The sequence below is a fragment of the Oncorhynchus nerka genome, linkage group LG14 (genome assembly GCF_034236695.1).
Source record: "Oncorhynchus nerka isolate Pitt River linkage group LG14, Oner_Uvic_2.0, whole genome shotgun sequence".
NCBI lineage: Eukaryota > Metazoa > Chordata > Actinopteri > Salmoniformes > Salmonidae > Oncorhynchus > Oncorhynchus nerka.
This window is the reverse complement of record NC_088409.1, coordinates 926,252-950,424: the sequence shown is the minus strand read 5'-3', so window position 1 is coordinate 950,424 and position 24,173 is coordinate 926,252. Positions and strand designations below refer to the sequence as shown.

At 51.9% G+C, this 24,173-nt stretch overlaps 1 pseudogene; it reads left to right on the top strand.

The window, feature by feature from the left end:
• The first annotated feature begins 299 nt into the window (after window positions 1–299).
• Window positions 300–24,173, top strand: part of LOC135574925 (eukaryotic translation initiation factor 3 subunit H-like) — a 55,044-nt pseudogene continuing 31,170 nt past the window's right edge.

Sequence of the window (24,173 nt, the reverse complement as noted above, 5' to 3'; positions counted from 1 at the left end):
GAGAACACCCTATTTCAGCCAGGCAGGCTAGTTGAGAACACCTTTATATAACCAAGGAAGGCTAGTTGAGAACAAGTTCTCATTTACGACTGCGACCTGGCCAAGAATAAAGCAGAGCAGTGACACACAACAAACATCAACACAGAGTTTCACATGGAGTAAACAAACATACAGTCAATAACACAGTAGACATAAAGTCTATATACAGTGAGTGGAAATGAGGTGAGATTAAGGAGGTGAGGCAATAAATAGGCCGTAGAGGTGAAGTAATTATAATATAGCAATTAAACACTGGAGTGATGAATGTGCAAGTAGAGATACTGGGGTGCAAAGGAGCAACACAATACAAGTAACACTATGGGGATGAGGTAGTTAGATGGGCTATTTACAGATGGGCTATGTAGAGGCTGGGGGGCTGTGTAGAGGCTGGGGGGCTGTGTAGAGGCGGGGGGCTGTGTAGAGGTGCAGTGATCTGTGACCGCTGGTGCTTAAAGCTAGTGATGGAGATATGAGTCTCCAGCTTCAGTGATTTTTGCAGTTTGTTCTAGTCATTGGCAGCAGAGAACTGGATGGAGAGGCGGCCGAAGGAGGAATTGGCTTTGGGGGTGACCAGAGAGATATACCTGCTGGAGCGTGTGCTATGGCTGGGTGCTGCTATGGTGACCAGTGAGATACTGTATACCTGCTGGAGCGCGTGCTATGGCTGGGTGCTGCTATGGTGACCAGAGAGATATACCTGCTGGAGCGCGTGCTACGGGTGGGTGTTGTTATGGTGACCAGTGAGATATACCTGCTTTAGCGCGTGCTACAGGTGGGTGTCCACACAGTCAGGATTATTCCCCGAGTCTAGTGGAGACTAATAATCCTCTATAGTGTCTGGCTTGGTCCAGTTTCTGACAAATACTTTGTCTTGCCCTTTTTCTGAAATTATCTCTCTCCCCCTCTCTCCCACCCTCTCTCTCCCCTCTCTCTCTCTCCTCTCTCCTCTCTCTCCCTCTCTCTCTCCCCCCTCTCTCCCACCCTCTCTCTCCCCTCTCTCTCCCCTTCCTCCCCACCCCTCTCTCTCCCTCTCTCTCTCTCCCCCTTTCTCTCCCCCTCTCTCTCTCCCCTCTCTCTCTCCCCCTCTCTCTCCCTCCCCTCTCTCCCCCTCTCTCTCTCCCCCTCTCTCTCTCCCTCTCTCCTCCCCACCCTCTCTCCCACCCTCTCCCACCCTCTCTCCTACCCTCTCTCTCTCACCCTCTCTCTCTCACCCTCTCTCTCTCACCCTCTCTCTCACCCTCTCTCTCACCCTCTCTCTCACCCTCTCTCACCCTCTCTCTCCCACCCTCTCTCTCCCACCCCCTCTCCCACCCTCCTCTCCCACCCTCTCTCTCCCACCCTCTCTCACTCACTCCTCTCTCTCACCCCTCTCTCTCACCCCTCTCTCTCACCCTCTCTCTCACCCCCTCTCTCACCCTCCTCTCTCTCCCACCCTCTCTCTCCCACCCACCCTCTCTCTCTCTCCCACCCTCTCTCTCTCCCCACCCTCTCTCTCTCCCCCACCCTCTCTCTCCCACCCCTCTCTCCCACCCCCTCTCCCACCCTCTCTCTCCCACCCTCTCTCTCCCACCTCTCTCCCACCCTCTCCCACCCTCTCCCTCCCACCCTCTCTCCCACCCTCTCCCACCCTCTCTCCCACCCTCTCTCCCACCCTCTCTCTCACCCTCTCTCACTCTCCTCCCACCCTCTCTCTCCCACCCTCTCTCTCTCCCACCCTCTCTCTCTCTCCCCACTCCCCTCTCTCTCTCCCACCTCTCTCTCCCACCCCTCTCTCTCTCCCACCCTTCCTCTCTCTCTCCCACCCTCTCTCTCACCCTCCCTATCTCTCACCCTCCCTATCTCTCCCTCTACAGGTGGTCCTGAAGATGATCAAGCATTACCAGGAGGAGGGTCAGGGCAGTGTGAGGTGGTTCAGGTGTACTACTGGGCCTGGTAGTGGAGGACAGGTTAGAGATCACCAACTGTTTCCCTTCCCTCAACACACCGAGGACGACGCCGACTTTGATGAAGGTACGTGAGAACACTGGGTTTGTGCTTCAATTGGAAAACCTACTGCTATTCTTTGTGTGTGTGTGTGTGTGTGTGTGTGTGTGTGTGTGTGTGTGTGTGTCCCTTCAGTGTGTGTGTGTGTGTGTGTCCCTTCAGTGTGTGTGTGTCCTTCAGTGTGTGTGTGTCCTTCAGTGTGTGTGTGTGTCCCTTCAGTGTGTGTGTGTGTGTGTCCTTCAGTGTGTGTGTGTGCTCAGAATGTTCAGTGTTTCTATTAGTGTCTCCCTGCGGTGTCAGTCAGTACTTCATCAGAGATCATTCCTCTGACCGGAGCCTCTGCTATTTTCCGTATCAGACCCTGTTTCTCCGGGCAGCAGTTGCTAACCCTCAGTCCAATCTTGACTGACAGACAGTCTGTCCCGAGGAAGGGAAAGGTCTCTCCGATCATGTCCTCATTTCTCTCACTAACAAGCTACGGTACTGAATTCTGCACAACCGAGCGAGCATGAGAGGTTGCTAAAAAGGTCGTTAGTATCAGAGGTCTGGGTGTATGTTAGTGAGCAATTTTAGAGGTCTGTTTGTAGTAGTGAATGGAGAACAGTAACTCTGAGATATCTAGTAGGTCTGTCTGTAGTAGTGAATGGAGAACAGCGGGGACTGAGATATCTAGTAGGTCTGTCTGTAGTAGTGAATGGAGAACAGTAACTGAGATATCTTGTAGGTCTGTAGTAGTGAATGGAGAACAGTAACTCTGAGATATCTAGTAGGTCTGTAGTAGTGAATGGAGAACAGTGACTGAGATATCTAGTAGGTCTGTAGTAGTGAATGGAGAACAGTGACTGAGATATCTAGTAGGTCTGTAGTAGTGAATGGAGAACAGTGACTGAGATATCTAGTAGGTCTGTAGTAGTGAATGGAGAACAGTGACTGAGATATCTAGTAGGTCTGTAGTAGTGAATGGAGAACAGTGACTGAGATATCTAGTAGGTCTGTAGTAGTGAATGGAGAACAGTGACTGAGATATCTAGTAGGTCTGTAGTAGTGAATGGAGAACAGTAACTGAGATCTAGTAGGTCTGTAGTAGTGAATGGAGAACAGTGACTGAGATATCTAGTAGGTCTGTAGTAGTGAATGGAGAACAGTGACTGAGATATCTAGTAGGTCTGTCTGTCTAGTATTGAATGGAGAACAGTAACTGGGATATCTAGTAGGTCTGTAGTAGTGAATGGAGAACAGTGACTGAGATATCTAGTAGGTCTGTCTGTCTAGTATTGAATGGAGAACAGTAACTGGATATCTAGTAGGTCTGTAGTAGTGAATGAGAACAGTAACTGAGATATCTAGTAGGTCTGTAGTAGTGAATGGAGAACAGTGACTGAGATATCTAGTAGGTCTGTCTGTAGTATTGAATGGAGAACAGTGCCTGATATATCTAGTAGGTCTGTAGTAGTGAATGGAGAACAGTAACTGAGATATCTAGTAGGTCTGTAGTAGTGAATGGAGAACAGTGACTGAGATATGTAGTAGGTCTGTAGTAGTGAATGGAGAACAGTGACTGAGATATCTAGTAGGTCTGTAGTAGTGAATGGAGAACAGTAACTGAGATATCTAGTAGGTCTGTCTGTAGTATTGAATGGAGAACAGTGACTGAGATATCTAGTAGTCTGTCTGTAGTGAATGGAGAACGGTGACTGAGATATCTAGTAGATCTGTAGTAGTGAATTGAGAACAGTAACTGAGATATCTAGTAGGTCTGTAGTAGTGAATGGAGAACAGTGACTGAGATATCTAGTAGGTCTGTGGTAGTGAATGAGAACGTGACTGAGATATCTAGTAGGTCTGTAGTAGTGAATGGAGAGAACAGTAACTGAGATATCTAGTAGGTCTGTCTGTAGTATTGAATGGAGAACAGTGACTGAGATATCTAGTAGGTCTGTCTGTAGTAGTGAATGGAGAACAAAGTAACTGAGATATCTAGTAGGTCTGTAGTAGTGAATGGAGAACAGTAACTGAGATATCTAGTAGGTCTGTCTGTAGTAGTGAATGGAGAACAGTAACTGAGATATGTAGTAGGTCTGTAGTAGTGAATGGAGAACAGTAACTGAGATATCTAGTAGGTCTGTCTGTAGTAGTGAATGGAGAACAGTAACTGAGATATCTAGTAGGTCTGTAGTAGTGAATGGAGAACAGTAACTGAGATATCTAGTAGGTCTGTCTGTAGTAGTGAATGGAGAACAGTAACTGAGATATCTAGTAGGTCTGTCTGTAGTAGTGAATGGAGAACAGTAACTGAGATATGTAGTAGGTCTGTAGTAGTGAATGGAGAACAGTAACTGAGATATCTAGTAGGTTTGTAGTAGTGAATGGAGAACAGTAACTGAGATATGTAGTAGGTCTGTAGTAGTGAATGGAGAACGGTAACTGAGATATCTAGTAGGTCTGTAGTAGTGAATGGAGAACAGTAACTGAGAGATATCTCCTCACAGCTGATTGGTCAGTCATGTGTTCTAAGAAGCCCAGTCTCTGCACGACACTGACCCATGACCCCAACATATAGTGGTGCCCTCTGTAGTGTACAAAACCAATTTAAACGAACAGACAGCAGAGAAACAGGCTAAAGTGGTATGGGGCAGTAGAGGCGCTTGAAGATTTGTTTGTTTGTAGCCTTGGGTCTGGGAAAATTAGACTTTAAAAATAAATAAATTATAAACTCATTTAATGCAATTCTATGTAATTATACACGACTGGAGAATTAACAGATTTTTAAAATTGTTATACTCAAATGATTGGCTGCTTTGACACTGACAAAGGAGAATGGGGCAGTAGATATACTCAACTTATACTCAAATGATTGGCTGCTTTGACACTGACAAATGGAGAATGTGGCGTAGATATACTCAATTTATACTCTAATGATTGGCTGCTTTGACACTGACAAATGGAGAATGTGGCAGTAGATATACTCAACTTATACTCTAATGATTGGCTGCTTTGACACTGACAAATGGAGAATGTGAGATCATTAAACGACCTGGTCTTGAATCCATCAACAGTCGAGGTCGAGGTGTGTGGAAGAGAGACACATGGTACAATATGAGGAAGTTATAGTCCTAAACAAGCTTGCCTAGTTTCACCCACTCACCCAATGACGTGCAGCTCCCTCACAGGCCATGGCCAATGGGCTCGTACTCAAAGCCCGTCTCTAGTTTGGTAAACAACACTGTTCGAGTCGATAGGTCTATTTGGAAGTTTAATAAAATAATTTTTTTGTAGACTACATACAGTCTTTATCTCAGCAGCTCTCCAAACTGTGCTGTCCCGTGATTTGTATTTGAAATAATGCGAAAGGCCTGTTTGTTTGTTTGTTGTTGCTGCAATGCTGTTCACTGTCAGATATGTTAAGCGTTACAGACTGTAGGCGATGCCTTGTGATTGGACGATACACAATCCACAGCTAGGCTATTAAAAAAAATAAACAAGCTATCGATCCTCCGTGGCTAAATTATAGACCTACTCCTAGTGTAGTATTCTGAATTATTTCATTTATTTCTGAACAGACAGCAGTGATTTCTGTGACTTTGGCCAAATGTATTTCAGTTTATCAGGGTTGTGTTAGCTCCACCGGGACCCTTCTCATGGCTGTGCCTCTATCAGGAAGTAAATGATGAAGGACCCTTCCTTCTCATGGCTGTGACTCTATCAGGAAGTAAATGATGAAGGTCCCTTCTCATGGCTGTGACTCTATCAGGAAGTAAATGATGAAGGACCCTTCCCATGGCTGTGACTCTATCAGGAAGTAAATGATGAAGGTCCCTTCTCATGGCTGTGACTCTATCAGGAAGTAAATGATGAAGGACCCTTCCCATGGCTGTGACTCTATCAGGAAGTAAATGATGAAGGTCCCTTCTCATGGCTGTGACTCTATCGGGAAGTAAATGATGAAGGTCCCTTCCTTCCCATGGCTGTGATTCTATCAGGAAATAAATGAAGTACCCTTCCTTCCCATGGCTGTGACTCTATCAGGAAATAAATGAAGGACCCTCCCTTCCCATGGCTGTGACTCTATCAGGAAGTAAATGATGAAGGACCCTCCCTTCCCATGGCTGTGACTCTATCAGGAAGTAAATGAAGGACCCTTCCTTCTCATGGCTATGACTCTATCAGGAAGTAAATGAAGAAGGTCCCTTCTCATGGCTGTGACTCTATCAGGAAGTAAATGATGAAGGACCCTTCCCATGGCTGTGACTCTATCAGGAAGTAAATGATGAAGGACCCTTCCCATGGCTGTGACTCTATCAGGAAGTAAATGATGAAGGTCCCTTCTCATGGCTGTGACTCTATCAGGAAGTAAATGATGAAGGACCCTTCCCATGGCTGTGACTCTATCAGGAAGTAAATGATGAAGGTCCCTTCTCATGGCTGTGACTCTATCGGGAAGTAAATGATGAAGGTCCCTTCCTTCCCATGGCTGTGATTCTATCAGGAAATAAATGAAGGACCCTTCCTTCCCATGGCTGTGACTCTATCAGGAAATAAATGAAGGACCCTCCCTTCCCATGGCTGTGACTCTATCAGGAAGTAAATGATGAAGGACCCTCCCTTCCCATGGCTGTGACTCTATCAGGAAATAAATGAAGTACCCTTCCTTCCCATGGCTGTGACTCTATCAGGAAGTAAATGAAGGACCCTCCCTTCCCATGGCTGTGACTCTATCAGGAAGTAAATGATGAAGGACCCTCCCTTCCCATGGCTGTGACTCTATCAGGAAGTAAATGAAGGACCCTTCCTTCTCATGGCTATGACTCTATCAGGAAGTAAATGAAGAAGGTCCCTTCTCATGGCTGTGACTCTATCAGGAAGTAAATGATGAAGGACCCTTCCCATGGCTGTGACTCTATCAGGAAGTAAATGATGAAGGACCCTTCCCATGGCTGTGACTCTATCAGGAAGTAAATGATGAAGGTCCCTTCTCATGGCTGTGACTCTATCAGGAAGTAAATGATGAAGGACCCTTCCCATGGCTGTGACTCTATCAGGAAGTAAATGATGAAGGTCCCTTCTCATGGCTGTGACTCTATCGGGAAGTAAATGATGAAGGTCCCTTCCTTCCCATGGCTGTGATTCTATCAGGAAATAAATGAAGGACCCTTCCTTCCCATGGCTGTGACTCTATCAGGAAATAAATGAAGGACCCTCCCTTCCCATGGCTGTGACTCTATCAGGAAGTAAATGATGAAGGACCCTCCCTTCCCATGGCTGTGACTCTATCAGGAAGTAAATGAAGGACCCTTCCTTCTCATGGCTATGACTCTATCAGGAAGTAAATGAAGAAGGTCCCTTCTCATGGCTGTGACTCTATCAGGAAGTAAATGATGAAGGACCCTTCCCATGGCTGTGACTCTATCAGGAAGTAAATGATGAAGGACCCTTCCTTCCCATGGCTGTGACTCTATCAGGAAGTAAATGATGAAGGTCCCTTCTCATGGCTGTGACTCTATCAGGAAGTAAATGATGAAGGACCCTTCCTTCCCATGGCTGTGACTCTATCAGGAAGTAAATGATGAAGGACCCTTCCTTCCCATGGCTGTGACTCTATCAGGAAGTAAATGATGAAGGACCCTTCCTTCCCATGGCTGTGACTCTATCAGGAAGTAAATGATGAAGGTCCCTTCCTTCCCATGGCTGTGACTCTATCAGGAAGTAAATGATGAAGAACCCATCCTTCTCATGGCTGTGACTCTATCAGGAAGTAAATGATGAAGGACCCCTCCTTCCCATGGCTGTGACTCTATCAGGAAGTAAACGATGAAGGTCCCTTCTCATGGCTGTGACTCTATCAGGAAGTAAATGATGAAGGACCCTTCCTTCCCATGTCTGTGACTCTATCAGGAAATAAATGAAGTTCAACTCTAGAGAGATGAGAGGTGCAGGCTCGTATCTATCAGAGCTGAGCGAGGGAGGAGAGAGATCATTGAAATATCATCTGGTTCTGTGAGAGATGTACTTCTCTCTCTCTCTCACCACAGCAATGGCCACGAGTTGGTCTACAGGTTACAACGTTGCGCACATCATGAACCCGAGCCGGTCCAACCCGACTCAATCATTTGTTGTTCCTTCGACCATGAGACACTTATTAGGTTCAGTCGGGTCAATGCAGCGTATGTAACAATGTGTTCAGTCTCTGCATGGTCAACGCAGCACATTGAGACACCTGTCAGTCTGCATGGTCAACGCAGCACATTGAGACACCTGTCAGTCTGCATGGTCAACGCAGCACATTGAGACACCTGTCAGTCTGCATGGTCAACGCAGCACATTGAGACACCTGTCAGTCTGCATGGTCAACGCAGCACATTGAGACACCTGTCAGTCTGCATGGTCAACGCAGCACATTGAGACACCTGTCAGTCTGCATGGTCAACGCAGCACATTGAGACACCTGTCAGTCTGCATGGTCAACGCAGCACATTGAGACACCTGTCAGTCTGCATGGTCAACGCAGCACATTGAGACACCTGTCAGTCTGCATGGTCAACGCAGCACATTGAGACACCTGTCAGTCTGCATGGTCAACGCAGCACATTGAGACACCTGTCAGTCTGCATGGTCAACGCAGCACATTGAGACACCTGTCAGTCTGCATGGTCAACGCAGCACATTGAGACACCTGTCAGTCTGCATGGTCAACGCAGCACATTGAGACACCTGTCAGTCTGCATGGTCAACGCAGCACATTGAGACACCTGTCAGTCTGCATGGTCAACGCAGCACATTGAGACACCTGTCAGTCTGCATGGTCAACGCAGCACTTAAGTTCAGTCGGGTCAATGCAGCGCATTGAGACACCTGTCAGTCTGCATGGTCAACGCAGCACATTGAGACACCTGTCAGTCTGCATGGTCAACGCAGCACATTGAGACACCTGTCAGTCTGCATGGTCAACGCAGCACATTGAGACACCTGTCAGTCTGCATGGTCAACGCAGCACTTAAGTTCAGTCGGGTCAATGCAGCGCATTGAGACACCTGTCAGTCTGCATGGTCAACGCAGCACTTAAGTTCAGTCGGGTCAATGCAGCGCATTGAGACACCTGTCAGTCTGCATGGTCAACGCAGCACATTGAGACACCTGTCAGTCTGCATGGTCAACGCAGCACATTGAGACACCTGTCAGTCTGCATGGTCAACGCAGCACATTGAGACACCTGTCAGTCTGCATGGTCAACGCAGCACTTAAGTTCAGTCGGGTCAATGCAGCGCATTGAGACACCTGTCAGTCTGCATGGTCAACGCAGCACTTAAGTTCAGTCGGGTCAATGCAGCGCATTGAGACACCTGTCAGTCTGCATGGTCAACGCAGCACATTGAGACACCTGTCAGTCTGCATGGTCAACGCCCAGCACTTAAGTTCAGTCGGGTCAATGCAGCGCATTGAGACACCTGTCAGTCTGCATGGTCAACGCAGCACATTGAGACACCTGTCAGTCTGCATGGTCAACGCAGCACATTGAGACACCTGTCAGTCTGCATGGTCAACGCAGCACATTGAGACACCTGTCAGTCTGCATGGTCAACGCAGCACTTAAGTTCAGTCGGGTCAATGCAGCGCATTGAGACACCTGTCAGTCTGCATGGTCAACGCAGCACATTGAGACACCTGTCAGTCTGCATGGTCAACGCAGCACTTAAGTTCAGTCGGGTCAATGCAGCGCATTGAGACACCTGTCAGTCTGCATGGTCAACGCAGCACATTGAGACACCTGTCAGTCTGCATGGTCAACGCAGCACTTAAGTTCAGTCGGGTCAATGCAGCGCATTGAGACACCTGTCAGTCTGCATGGTCAACGCAGCACATTGAGACACCTGTCAGTCTGCATGGTCAACGCAGCACTTAAGTTCAGTCGGGTCAATGCAGCGCATTGAGACACCTGTCAGTCTGCATGGTCAACGCAGCACATTGAGACACCTGTCAGTCTGCATGGTCAACGCAGCACTTAAGTTCAGTCGGGTCAATGCAGCGCATTGAGACACCTGTCAGTCTGCATGGTCAACGCAGCACATTGAGACACCTGTCAGTCTGCATGGTCAACGCAGCACTTGGTTCAGTCGGGTCAATGCAGCACATTGAGACACCTGTCAGTCTGCATGGTCAACGCAGCACTTAAGTTCAGTCGGGTCAATGCAGCGCATTGAGACACCTGTCAGTCTGCATGGTCAACGCAGCACTTAAGTTCAGTCGGGTCAATGCAGCACATTGAGACACCTGTCAGTCTGCATGGTCAACGCAGCACATTGAGACACCTGTCAGTCTGCATGGTCAACGCAGCACTTAAGTTCAGTCGGGTCAACGCAGCACATTGAGACACCTGTCAGTCTGCATGGTCAACGCAGCACTTAAGTTCAGTCGGGTCAATGCAGCACATTGAGACACCTGTCAGTCTGCATGGTCAACGCAGCACATTGAGACACCTGTCAGTCTGCATGGTCAACGCAGCACATTGAGACACCTGTCAGTCTGCATGGTCAACGCAGCACATTGAGACACCTGTCAGTCTGCATGGTCAACGCAGCACTTAAGTTCAGTCGGGTCAATGCAGCGCATTGAGACACCTGTCAGTCTGCATGGTCAACGCAGCACATTGAGACACCTGTCAGTCTGCATGGTCAACGCAGCACTTAAGTTCAGTCGGGTCAATGCAGCGCATTGAGACACCTGTCAGTCTGCATGGTCAACGCAGCACATTGAGACACCTGTCAGTCTGCATGGTCAACGCAGCACTTAAGTTCAGTCGGGTCAATGCAGCGCATTGAGACACCTGTCAGTCTGCATGGTCAACGCAGCACATTGAGACACCTGTCAGTCTGCATGGTCAACGCAGCACTTAAGTTCAGTCGGGTCAATGCAGCGCATTGAGACACCTGTCAGTCTGCATGGTCAACGCAGCACATTGAGACACCTGTCAGTCTGCATGGTCAACGCAGCACTTAAGTTCAGTCGGGTCAATGCAGCGCATTGAGACACCTGTCAGTCTGCATGGTCAACGCAGCACATTGAGACACCTGTCAGTCTGCATGGTCAACGCAGCACTTAAGTTCAGTCGGGTCAATGCAGCACATTGAGACACCTGTCAGTCTGCATGGTCAACGCAGCACTTAAGTTCAGTCGGGTCAATGCAGCGCATTGAGACACCTGTCAGTCTGCATGGTCAACGCAGCACTTAAGTTCAGTCGGGTCAATGCAGCACATTGAGACACCTGTCAGTCTGCATGGTCAACGCAGCACTTAAGTTCAGTCGGGTCAATGCAGCGCATTGAGACACCTGTCAGTCTGCATGGTCAACGCAGCACTTAAGTTCAGTCGGGTCAATGCAGCGCATTGAGACACCTGTCAGTCTGCATGGTCAACGCAGCACATTGAGACACCTGTCAGTCTGCATGGTCAACGCAGCACTTAAGTTCAGTCGGGTCAATGCAGCACATTGAGACACCTGTCAGTCTGCATGGTCAACGCAGCACTTAAGTTCAGTCGGGTCAATGCAGCGCATTGAGACACCTGTCAGTCTGCATGGTCAACGCAGCACTTAAGTTCAGTCGGGTCAATGCAGCACATTGAGACACCTGTCAGTCTGCATGGTCAACGCAGCACTTAAGTTCAGTCGGGTCAATGCAGCGCATTGAGACACCTGTCAGTCTGCATGGTCAACGCAGCACATTGAGACACCTGTCAGTCTGCATGGTCAACGCAGCACATTGAGACACCTGTCAGTCTGCATGGTCAACGCAGCACATTGAGACACCTGTCAGTCTGCATGGTCAACGCAGCACTTAAGTTCAGTCGGGTCAATGCAGCGCATTGAGACACCTGTCAGTCTGCATGGTCAACGCAGCACTTAAGTTCAGTCGGGTCAATGCAGCGCATTGAGACACCTGTCAGTCTGCATGGTCAACGCAGCACATTGAGACACCTGTCAGTCTGCATGGTCAACGCAGCACATTGAGACACCTGTCAGTCTGCATGGTCAACGCAGCACATTGAGACACCTGTCAGTCTGCATGGTCAACGCAGCACTTAAGTTCAGTCGGGTCAATGCAGCGCATTGAGACACCTGTCAGTCTGCATGGTCAACGCAGCACTTAAGTTCAGTCGGGTCAATGCAGCGCATTGAGACACCTGTCAGTCTGCATGGTCAACGCAGCACATTGAGACACCTGTCAGTCTGCATGGTCAACGCAGCACTTAAGTTCAGTCGGGTCAATGCAGCGCATTGAGACACCTGTCAGTCTGCATGGTCAACGCAGCACATTGAGACACCTGTCAGTCTGCATGGTCAACGCAGCACTTAAGTTCAGTCGGGTCAATGCAGCACATTGAGACACCTGTCAGTCTGCATGGTCAACGCAGCACTTAAGTTCAGTCGGGTCAATGCAGCGCATTGAGACACCTGTCAGTCTGCATGGTCAACGCAGCACTTAAGTTCAGTCGGGTCAATGCAGCACATTGAGACACCTGTCAGTCTGCATGGTCAATGCAGCACTTAAGTTCAGTCGGGTCAATGCAGCTCCGCCCTGCCCCGCCCCGCCCTGCCCCGCCCCGCCCTGCCCCGCTCCGCCCTGCCCCGCCCCGCCCCGCTCCGCCCTGCCCCGCCCCATCCCGCAGCACATGTAACAATGTTGACGACAACGATGCTGTTTTCACTTTGCATCTTAATATGAATCCACTAGGTTTCTGTAGTGACACTATAAGTTTGTGTTTCTTACATCTGCAAACATCTAGTTTGTCTTTTTCTTAGCAAGTTGGGACCTGAATCATGTTAGCCGCTAATGCTAGTTAGCTGGCTAGCTAATAAATGTACTGAGTGAGAGCAAACGTAGCTAGCTAATAAATGTACTGAGTCAGAGCAAACGTAGCTAGCTAATAAACGTACTGAGTCAGAGCAAACGTAGCTAGCTAATAAACGTACTGAGTCAGAGCAAACGTAGCTAGCTAATAAACGTACTGAGTCAGAGCAAACGTAGCTAGCTAATAAATGTACTGAGTCAGAGCAAACGTAGCTAGCTATACAGCCTGATAATACCAGCTGGAGACCGGTCCTCAGAGACTACGTGAGGAGTGACTGGAATAAGACTGGGCTCAGATGGGTAGATGGAGACCGGTCCTCAGAGACAACCAGCAAGGAGAATCAGGGTTGCACATTCCTGCCAACTTTACCCAAATGTAAAGTAGAGGACATTCAGCAGCTCTTGAAGGACAATGGAAGTACATAAAAACACCGTCTTTATTGTTACAAGTAAACACGCTCATTTTGGCTTTCCTCCAAACTCCCCGTTTTTCCAAAAATCCCGATTGGAGGATATAGCGGCACTAGGGAGAAAGAGACTGGGTTATGGGGAGAAAGAGACTGGGTTATGGGGAGAAAGAGACTGGGTTATGGGGAGAAAGAGACTGGGTTATGGGGAGGGAGAGACTGGGTTATGGGGAGGGAGAGACTGGGTTTATGGGGAGGGAGAGACTGGGTTTATGGGGAGGGAGAGACTGGGTTTATGGGGAGGAGAGACTGGGTTTATGGGGAGGGAGAGACTGGGTTATGGGGGAGGGAGAGACTGGGTTTATGGGGAGGAGAGACTGGGTTTATGGGGAGGGAGAGACTGGGTTTATGGGGAGGGAGAGACTGGGTTTATGGGGAGGGAGAGACTGGGTTTATGGGGAGGGAGAGACTGGGTTTATGGGGAGGGAGAGACTGGGTTTATGGGGAGGGAGAGAGAGACTGGGTTATGGGGAGGGAGAGAGAGACTGGGTTATGGGGAGGAGAGAGAGAGAGACTGGGTTATGGGGAGGAGAGAGAGACTGGGTTATGGGGAGGGAGAGAGAGACTGGGTTATGGGGAGGAGATGGGCAGAGAGAGACTGGGTTATGGGGAGGGAGAGAGAGAATGGGTTATGGGGAGGGAGAGATGGGTTATGGGGAGGGAGAGAGAGACTGGGTTATGGGGAGGGAGAGAGAGATGGGTTATGGGGAGGGAGAGAGAGATGGGTTATGGGGAGGGAGAGAGAGACTGGGTTATGGGGAGGGAGAGAGAGATGGGTTATGGGGAGGGAGAGAGAGATGGGTTATGGGGAGGGAGAGAGAGATGGGTTATGGGGAGGGAGAGAGAGAATGGGTTATGGGGAGAGAGAGACTGGGTTATGGGGAGGGAGAGAGAGAATGGGTTATGGGGAGGGAGAGAGAATGGGTTATGGGGAGGAGAGAGAGAATGGGTTATGGGGAGGGAGAGAGAGAGATGGGTTATGGGGAGGGAGAGAGAGATGGGTTATGGGGAGGAGAGAGAGACTGGGTTATGGGGAGGGAGAGAGAGATGGGTTATGGGGAGGGAGAGAGAGATGGGTTATGGGGAGGGGAGAGAGATGGGTTATGGGGAGGGAGAGAGAATGGGTTATGGGGAGAGAGACTGGGTTATGGGGAGGGGAGAGAGAGAATGGGTTATGGGGAGGGAGAGATGGGTTATGGGGAGGGAGAGATGGGTTATGGGGAGGGAGAGATGGGTTATGGGGGAGGGAGAGAGAGAATGGGTTATGGGGAGGGAGAGAGAGAATGGGTTATGGGGAGGGAGGGAGAGATGGGTTATGGGGAGGGAGGGAGAGATGGGTTATGGGGAGGGAGAGAGAGACTGGGTTATGGGGAGGGAGAGAGAGACTGGGTTATGGGGAGGGGAGAGAGACTGGGTTATGGGGAGGGAGAGAGAGACTGGGTTATGGGGAGGGAGAGAGAGACTGGGTTATGGGGAGGGAGAGAGAGAATGGGTTATGGGGAGGGAGAGATGGGTTATGGGGAGGGAGAGAGAGACTGGGTTATGGGGAGGAGAGAGAGATGGGTTATGGGGAGGGAGAGAGAGATGGGTTATGGGGAGGGAGAGAGAGACTGGGTTATGGGGAGGGAGAGAGATGGGTTATGGGAGGGAGAGAGAGATGGGTTATGGGGAGGGAGGAGAGAATGGGTTATGGGGAGAGAGAGACTGGGTTATGGGGAGGAGAGAGAGAATGGGTTATGGGAGGGAGAGAATGGGTTATGGGGAGGAGAGAGATGGGTTATGGGGAGGGAGAGAGATGGGTTATGGGGAGGAGAGAGAGAATGGGTTATGGGGAGGAGAGAGAATGGGTTATGGGGAGGAGAGAGAGAGACTGGGTTATGGGGAGGGAGAGAGAGACTGGGTTATGGGGAGGGAGAGAGAGACTGGGTTATGGGGAGGGAGAGAGACTGGGTTATGGGGAGGAGAGAGACTGGGTTATGGGGGGGAGGAGAGATGGGTTATGGGGGAGGGAGAGAGATGGGTTATGGGGAGGAGAGAGAGATGGGTTATGGGGAGGGAGAGAGAGACTGGGTTACGGGGGAGGGGAGGAGGGTTGCGGGGGAGGGAGAGAGACTGGGTTACGGGGAGGGAGAGACTGGGTTACGGGGAGAGAGGGGAGGAGAGAGAGACTGGGTTACGGGGAGGAGAGAGACTGGGTTACGGGGAGGAGAGAGAGCTGGTTACGGGGAGGGAGAGAGAGATGGGTTACGGGGAGGGAGAGAGAGATGGGTTACGGGGAGAGAGAGAGATGGGTTACGGGGAGGGGGAGAGAGACTGGGTTACGGGAGGGAGAGAGAGACTGGGTTACGAGGAGAGAGAGAGACTGGGTTGGGAGGGAGAGAGACTGGGTTATGGGAGGGGAGAGAGAGAGATGGGTTGCACGGGAGGGAGAGAGAGATGGGTACACGGGGAGGAGAGAGGGACTGGGTTACGGGGAGGGGAGAGGAGAGACTGGGTTACGGGGAGGAGAGAGACTTGCAGGTTACGGGGAGGAGAGAGAGACTGGGTTACGGGAGGGAGAGAGAGATGGGTTACGGGGAGGGAGAGAAGACTGGGTTACGGGGAGGAGAGAAAGACTTGGGTTACGGGGAGGGAGAGAGAGATGGGTTACGGGGAGGAGAGAGAGACTGGGTTACGGGGAGAGAGAGAGACTGGGTTACGCGGGGAGGGAGAGAGAGACTGGGTTACGGGAGGGAGAGAGACTGGGAGGAGGGAGAGAGGACTGGGTTACGGGGGAGGGAGATGGGGGAGAGACTGGGTTATGGGGAGGAGAGATGGGTTATGGGGAGGGAGAGATGGGTTATGGGGAGGGAGAGATGGGTTATGGGGAGGGAGAGAGATGGGTTATGGGGAGGGAGAGATGGGTTATGGGGAGGGGAGAGATGGGTTATGGGGAGGGAGAGATGGGTTATGGGGAGGGAGAGAGACTGGGTTTATGGGGAGGAGAGAGACTGAGGTTATGGGGAGGAGAGAGAGACTGGGTTATGGGGAGGGAGAGAGAGACTGGATTATGGGGAGGGAGAGAGAGATGGGTTATGGGGAGGGAGAGAGAGAGATGGGTTATGGGGGAGGGAGAGAGAGATGGGTTACGGGGAGGAGAGAGAACTGGGTTACGGGGAGGGAGAGACTGGGTTACGGGGAGGAGAGAGAGACTGGGTTACGGGGGGAGAGAGAGAGACTGGGTTACGGGGAGGGAGAGAGACTGGTTTACGGGGAGGGAGAGAGAGATGGGTTACGGGGAGGGAGAGAGACAGGTTACGGGGAGGGAGAGAGAGACTGGGTTACGGGGAGGGAGAGGGCTGGGTTGGGGAGGGAGAGAGACTGGAATTCTGAGGAGCAGGGGGAGGGGAGGGAGAGAGACTGGGTTACGGGGAGGGGAGAGAGAGACTGGGTTACGGGGAGGGAGAGAGAGACTGGGTTACGGGGAGGGAGAGAGAGACTGGGTTACGGGAGGGAGAGAGAGACTGGGTTACGCGGGGAGGGAGAGAGAGACTGGGTTACGGGGAGGGAGAGAGAGACTGGGTTACGGGGAGGAGAGAGAGACTGGGTTACGGGAGGGAGAGAGGAGACTGGGTTACGGGGAGGGAGAGAGAGACTGGGTTACGGGGAGGGAGAGAGAGACTGGGTTACGGGGAGGAGAGAGACTGGGTTACGGGGAGGAGAGAGAGACTGGGTTACGGGAGGGAGAGAGAGAGAGGTTTGGGGAGGAGAGAGAGAGACTGAGTTATGGGGAGGGAGAGAGAGACTGGGTTATGGGGGAGGGAGAGAGACTGGGTTATGGGGAGGGAGAGAGAGACTGAGTTATGGGGGAGGAGAGAGAGACTGGGTTATGGGGAGGGAGAGAGAGACTGGGTTATGGGGAGGAGAGAGAGACTGGGTTATGGGGAGGAGATGGGCAGAGAGAGACTGGGTTATGGGGAGGGAGATGGGCAGAGAGAGATGGGTTATGGGGAGGAGAGAGAGACTGGGTTATGGGGAGGGAGAGAGACTGGGTTATGGGGAGGGGAGAGAGACTGGGTTATGGGGAGGAGAGAGAGACTGGGTTATGGGGAGGAGAGATGGGTTATGGGGAGGGAGATGGGCAGAGAGAGAGACTGGGTTATAGGGAGGGAGAGAGATGGGTTATGGGGGAGGGAGAGAGATGGGTTATGGGGAGGGAGAGAGAGACTGGGTTATGGGGAGGGAGAGATGGGTTATGGGGGAGGGAGAGATGGGTTATGGGGAGGGAGAGATGGGTTATGGGGAGGAGAGAGACTGGGTTATGGGGAGGGAGAGAGACTGGGTTATGGGGAGGAGAGAGACTGGGTTATGGGGAGGAGAGAGAGACTGGGTTATGGGGAGGGAGAGAGAGAGACTGGGTTATGGGAGGAGAGAGAGACTGGGTTATGGGAGGAGAGAGAGACTGGGTTATGGGGAGGGAGAGAGAGACTGGGTTATGGGGAGGAGAGAGAGACTGGGTTATGGGGGAGGGGAGAGAGAGAGACTGGGTTATGGGGAGGAGAGAGAGACTGGGTTATGGGAGGGAGAGATGGGTTATGGGAGGGAGAGATGGGTTATGGGAGGGAGAGAGAGACTGGAGGTTATGGGGAGGGAGAGAGAGACTGGGTTATGGGGAGGGAGAGATGGGTTATGGGGAGTGAGAGAGAGACTGGGTTATGGGGAGGGAGAGAGACTGGGTTATGGGGAGGGAGATGGGTTATGGGGAGGGAGAGAGAGAGAGACTGGGTTATGGGGAGGGAGAGAGAGACTGGGTTATGGGGAGGGAGAGAGAGACTGGGTTATGGGGAGGGAGAGAGAGACTGGGTTATGGGGAGGGAGAGACTGGTTTATGGGGAGGGAGAGACTGGATTATGGGGAGGGAGAGATGGGTTATGGGGAGGGAGAGATGGGTTATGGGGAGGGAGAGAGAGACTGGGTTATGGGGAGGGAGAGAGAGACTGGGTTATGGGGAGGGAGAGAGAGACTGGGTTATGGGGAGGGAGAGAGAGACTGGGTTATGCGGAGGGAGAGAGAGACTGGGTTATGCGGAGGGAGAGACTGGGTTATGGGGAGGGAGAGAGACTGGGTTATGGGCAGGGAGAGATGGGTTATGGGGAGGGAGAGATGGGTTATGGGGGAGGGAGAGATGGGTTATGGGGAGGAGAGAGAGATGGGTTATGGGGAGGGAGAGAGATGGGTTATGGGGAGGGAGAGAGAGACTGGGTTATGGGGAGGGAGAGATGGGTTATGGGGAGGAGAGATGGGTTATGGGGAGGGAGAGATGGGTTATGGGGAGGAGAGAGAGACTGGGTTATGGGGAGGAGGGAGAGACTGGGTTATGGGGAGGGAGGGAGAGACTGGGTTATGGGGAGGGAGGGAGAGACTGGGTTATGGGGAGGGAGAGAGAGACTGGGTTATGGGGAGGAGAGAGAGACTGGGTTATGGGGAGGGAGAGAGAGACTGGGTTATGGGGAGGAGAGAGAGACTGGGTTATGGGGAGGAGAGAGAGACTGGGTTATGGGGAGGGAGGGAGAGACTGGGTTATGGGGAGGGAGGGAGAGACTGGGTTATGGGGAGGAGGGAGAGACTGGGTTATGGGGAGGGAGAGAGAGACTGGGTTATGGGGAGGGAGAGGGGAGAGACTGGGTTATGGGGGAGGAGAGGGAGAGACTGGGTTATGGGGGAGGAGAGGAGAGACTGGGTTATGGGGAGGGAGAGGGAGAGACTGGGTTATGGGGGAGGGAGAGGGAGAGACTGGGTTATGGGGAGGGAGAGGGAGAGACTGGGTTATGGGGAGGGAGAGGGAGAGACTGGGTTATGGGGAGGGAGAGGGAGAGACTGGGTTATGGGGAGGGAGAGGAGAGACTGGGTTATGGGGAGGGAGAGGGAGAGACTGGGTTATGGGGAGGGAGAGACTGGATTATGGGGAGGGGAGAGGTGGATTATGGGGAGGGAGAGGTGGATTATGGGGAGGTAGAGACTGGGTTATGGGGAGGGGGAGAGAGACTGGGTTATGGGGAGGGGGAGAGAGATGGGTTATGGGGAGGGAGAGACTGGGTTATGGGGAGGGAGAGACTGGGTTATGGGGAGGGAGAGAGAGACTGGGTTATGGGGAGGAGATGGGCAGAGAGAGACTGGGTTATGGGGAGGGAGATGGGCAGAGAGAGACTGGGTTATGGGGAGGGAGAGAGAGACTGGGTTATGGGAGAGAGAGAGAGCTAGAGACGGGAGAGAGAGAGCTAGAGACGGGGAGAGAGCTAGAGACTGGGGGGAGAGAGAGAGAGCTAGAGACGGGGGAGAGAGAGAGAGCTAGAGACGGGGAGAGAGAGAGAGCTAGAGACGGGGAGAGAGAGAGAGCTAGAGACGGGGAGAGAGAGAGAGCTAGAGACGGGGAGAGAGAGAGCTAGAGACGGGATAGAGAGAGAGAGACGGGGAGGAGAGAGAGCTAGAGACGGGGAGGAGAGAGAGCTAGAGACGGGGAGAGAGAGAGAGCTAGAGACGGGGGAGAGAGAGAGCTAGAGACGGGGAGAGAGAGAGCTAGAGACGGGGAGAGAGAGAGAGCTAGAGACGGGGAGAGAGAGCTAGAGAGGGAGAGAGAGAGAGCTAGAGACGGGAGAGAGAGAGAGCTAGAGACGGGGAGAGAGAGAGCTAGAGACGGGGGGGAGAGAGAGAGCTAGAGACGGGGAGAGAGAGAGAGAGCTAGAGACGGGGAGAGAGAGAGAGAGAGCTAGAGACGGGGAGAGAGAGAGAGCTAGAGACGGGGAGAGAGAGAGAGAGCTAGAGACGGGGGAGAGAGAGAGAGAGCTAGAGACGGGAGAGAGAGAGAGAGAGCTAGAGACGGGAGAGAGAGAGAGAGAGAGCTAGAGACGGGGAGAGAGAGAGAGCTAGAGACGGGGAGAGAGAGAGAGAGCTAGAGACGGGGAGAGAGAGACGGAGAGAGAGAGAGCTAGAGGGAGAGAGAGAGAGCTAGAGACGGGAGCGAGAGAGCTAGAGACGGAGAGAGAGAGAGAGCTAGAGACGGGGAGAGAGAGAGAGAGCTAGAGACGGGGGGAGAGAGAGAGAGAGAGCTAGAGACGGGGAGGAGAGAGAGAGAGCTAGAGACGGGGAGAGAGAGAGAGAGAGCTAGAGACGGGGGGAGAGAGAGAGAGAGAGAGAGAGAGCTAGAGACGGGGGGAGGGAGAGAGAGAGAGAGAGAGCTAGAGACGGGGAGGAGAGAGAGAGAGAGAGAGAGAGAGAGAGAGAGCTAGAGACGGGGAGAGAGAGAGCTAGAGACGGGGGGGAGAGAGAGAGCTAGAGACGGGGAGAGAGAGAGAGAGCTAGAGACGGGGAGGAGAGAGCTAGAGACGGGGAGGAGAGAGAGAGAGCTAGAGACGGGGAGGAGAGAGAGAGAGCTAGAGACGGGGAGGGAGAGAGAGAGAGCTAGAGACGGGGAGGGAGAGAGAGAGAGCTAGAGACGGGGAGGGAGAGAGCTAGAGACGGGGAGGGAGAGAGAGAGAGCTAGAGACGTGGAGAGAGAGAGGGCTAGAGACGTGGAGAGAGAGAGGGCTAGAGACGTGGAGAGAGAGAGGGCTAGAGACGTGGAGAGAGAGAGAGCTAGAGACGTGGAGAGGGGGAGTTGTAATTTCCCCCCACTCCGTTTCTAATGGACTCAGAATGAACAGGGAGTTGTTGGTGAGGCGAGGGTTAATTTCCCTCCACTCCGTTTCTAATGGACTCAGAATGAACAGGGAGTTGTTGGTGAGGCGAGGGTTAATTTCCCCTCACTCGGTTTCTAATGGACTCAGAATGAACAGGGAGTTGTTGGTGAGGCGAGGGTTAATTTCCCTCCACTCCGTTTCTAATGGACTCAGAATGAACAGGGAGTTGTTGGTGAGGCGAGGGTTAATTTCCCCCCACTCGGTTTCTAATGGACTCAGAATGAACATGGAGTTGTTGGTGAGGCGAGGGTTAATTTCCCCCCACTCGGTTTCTAATGGACTCAGAATGAACATGGAGTTGTTGGTGAGGCGAGGGTTAATTTCCCCCACTCCGTTTCTAATGGACTCAGAAGGAACAGGGAGTTGTTGGGGAGGCGAGGGTTAATTTCCCCCCCGTTTCTAATGGACTCAGAATGAACAGGGAGTTGTTGGTGAGGCGAGGTTAATTTCCCCCACTCGGTTTCTAATGGACTCAGAATGAACATGGAGTTGTTGGGGAGGCGGGGTTAATTTCCCCGTTTCTAATGGACTCAGAAGGAACAGGGAGTTGTTGGTGAGGCGGGTTAATTTCCCCCGTTTCTAATGGACTCAGAAGGAACAGGGAGTTGTTGGGGAGGCGAGAGTTAATTTCCCCCCGTTTCTAATGGACTCAGAAGGAACAGGGAGTTGTTGGTGAGGCGAGGGTTAATTTCCCCCGTTTCTAAATGGACTCAGAAGGAACAGGGAGTTGTTGGGGAGGCGGGGTTAATTTCCCCCGTTTCTAATGGACTCAGAAGGAACAGGGAGTTGTTGGGGAGGCGAGGGTTAATTTCCCCCCGTTTCTAATGGACTCAGAAGGAACTGGGAGTTGTTGGTGAGGCGAGGGTTAATTTCCCCCCCGTTTCTAATGGACTCAGAAGGAACAGGGAGTTGTTGGGGAGGCGAGGGTTAATTTCCCCCCCGTTTCTAATGGACTCAGAAGGAACAGGGAGTTGTTGGTGAGGCGAGGGTTAATTTCCCCCCGTTTCTAATGGACTCAGAAGGAACAGGGAGTTGTTGGGGAGGCGAGGGTTAATTCCCCCCCGTTTCTAATGGACTCAAAGGAACAGGGAGTTGTTGGTGAGGCGAGGGTTAATTTCCCCCCGTTTCTAATGGACTCAGTGGCTCCTCTCACCTGTTCTCTTCTGTTCCACCTGGTTCCTCTGATTGGCTGTAATTAATCTTAGTTAAGCACGGCTGCCACCCTGTCTGCTGCAGGGGTGCTGAGACACACACGGACACACACACACGGACACACACACACGGACACACACACACGGACACACACACACACACGGACACACACACACACGGACACACACACGGACACACACACACACGGACACACACACACACGGACACACACACACACGGACACACACACGGACACACACACACACGGACACACACGGACACACACGGACACGGGGACACACGGACACGGACACACACACATGCGGACACACACACACACACGGAAAGACACACACACACACACACACAGATACGGAAACACACAGGGGTCTGACTCAACTACTGTTGACCAGGACCTCTAGGAAAACCCACAGGGGCCTGACTCAAAGCGAGTGCCCGGTCTAGGGAATACTGTGTCATTTGGTATATGACCATAGAGGGACTGACAACATTTAGTATGAATAATACCGAAAGCAGTGGGCTGTGACTTGGTCTCAGCCCCTGGTCTCAGCCCCCTGGTCTCAGCCCCCTGGTCTCAGCCCCCTGGTCTCAGCCCCCTGGTCTCAGCCCCCTGGTCTCAGCCCCTGGTCTCATCCCCTGGCCTCATCCCCTGACCTCATCCCCTGGTCTCAGCCCCCTGGTCTCAGCCCCCTGGTCTCAGCCCCCTGGTCTCAGCCCCCTGGTCTCATCCCCTGGCCTCATCCCCTGGTCTCAGCCCCCTGGTCTCAGCCCCTGGTCTCATCCCCTGGCCTCATCCCCCTGGTCTCAGCCCCTGGTCTCAGCCCCCTGGTCTCAGCCCCCTGGTCTCAGCCCCCTGGTCTCAGCCCCCTGGTCTCATCCCCTGGTCTCAGCCCCCTGGTCTCAGCCCCCTGGTCTCAGCCCCCTGGTCTCAGCCCCTGGCCTCATCCCCTGGTCTCAGCCCCTGGCCTCATCCCCTGACCTCATCCCCTGACCTCATCCCCTGACCTCATCCCCTGGCCTCATCAGAGAGAGAGAGAGAGATACACCCCCTGTATATAGCCTCGTTATTGTAATGTAGATAAAAATAAAAACGTTTAGTTTATTTAGTAAATATTTATTTTTAACTCTATTTCTTGAACTGCGTTGTTGGATAATAAGGGCTTGTCAACATGTCAACATATCACGGTAACACCTGTCACACGTGACAAATATAAATAAATTAGATTTTGGTTTGAGAATGTAGCTGTGCTGTTGTCAATAGTCGTATGGAGAGAGATGAGCATCTAGAAGGTTGGACCGTTTTTATGAGGAAATGCGTAATGATGTAAATTATTCCTCTGTTTCTCTGCTCGTCTTTAGACTCAGTCGTCTGTCGAAACCACCTTTCCCTTTGAATCTTTTCACTTGAATGAGAATCACATAGCGTGTAACTACCTCCTCCCAGGCTTCATTATAGAGCACGGGCTTTTAAAGGAGCCATTACCCATAGTCCTCTCTGTTCTCCCACGGAATGTTATGGAAGACACTTCCGTCATCACTCCCACTTAAACCTCATCTCTCTCCGTGGGGGTCTGAACAGACCATTCACCTCCTCCATACGCACTTAAACCTCATCTCTCTCCGTGGGGGGGGGGGGGTCTGAACAGACCATTCACCTGCTCCATACGTACGGTACGGTGAGGTTCTGAACAGACCATTCACCTGCTCCATACGGTACGATGAGGTTCTGAACAGACCATTCACCTGCTCCATACGGTACGATGAGGTTCTGAACAGACCATTCACCTGCTCCATACGGTACGGTGAGGTTCTGAACAGACCATTCACCTGCTCCATACGTACGGTACGATGAGGATCTGAACAGACCATTCACCTGCTCCATACGTACGGTACGATGAGGATCTGAACAGACCATTCACCTGCTCCATACGTACGGTACGGTGAGGATCTGAACA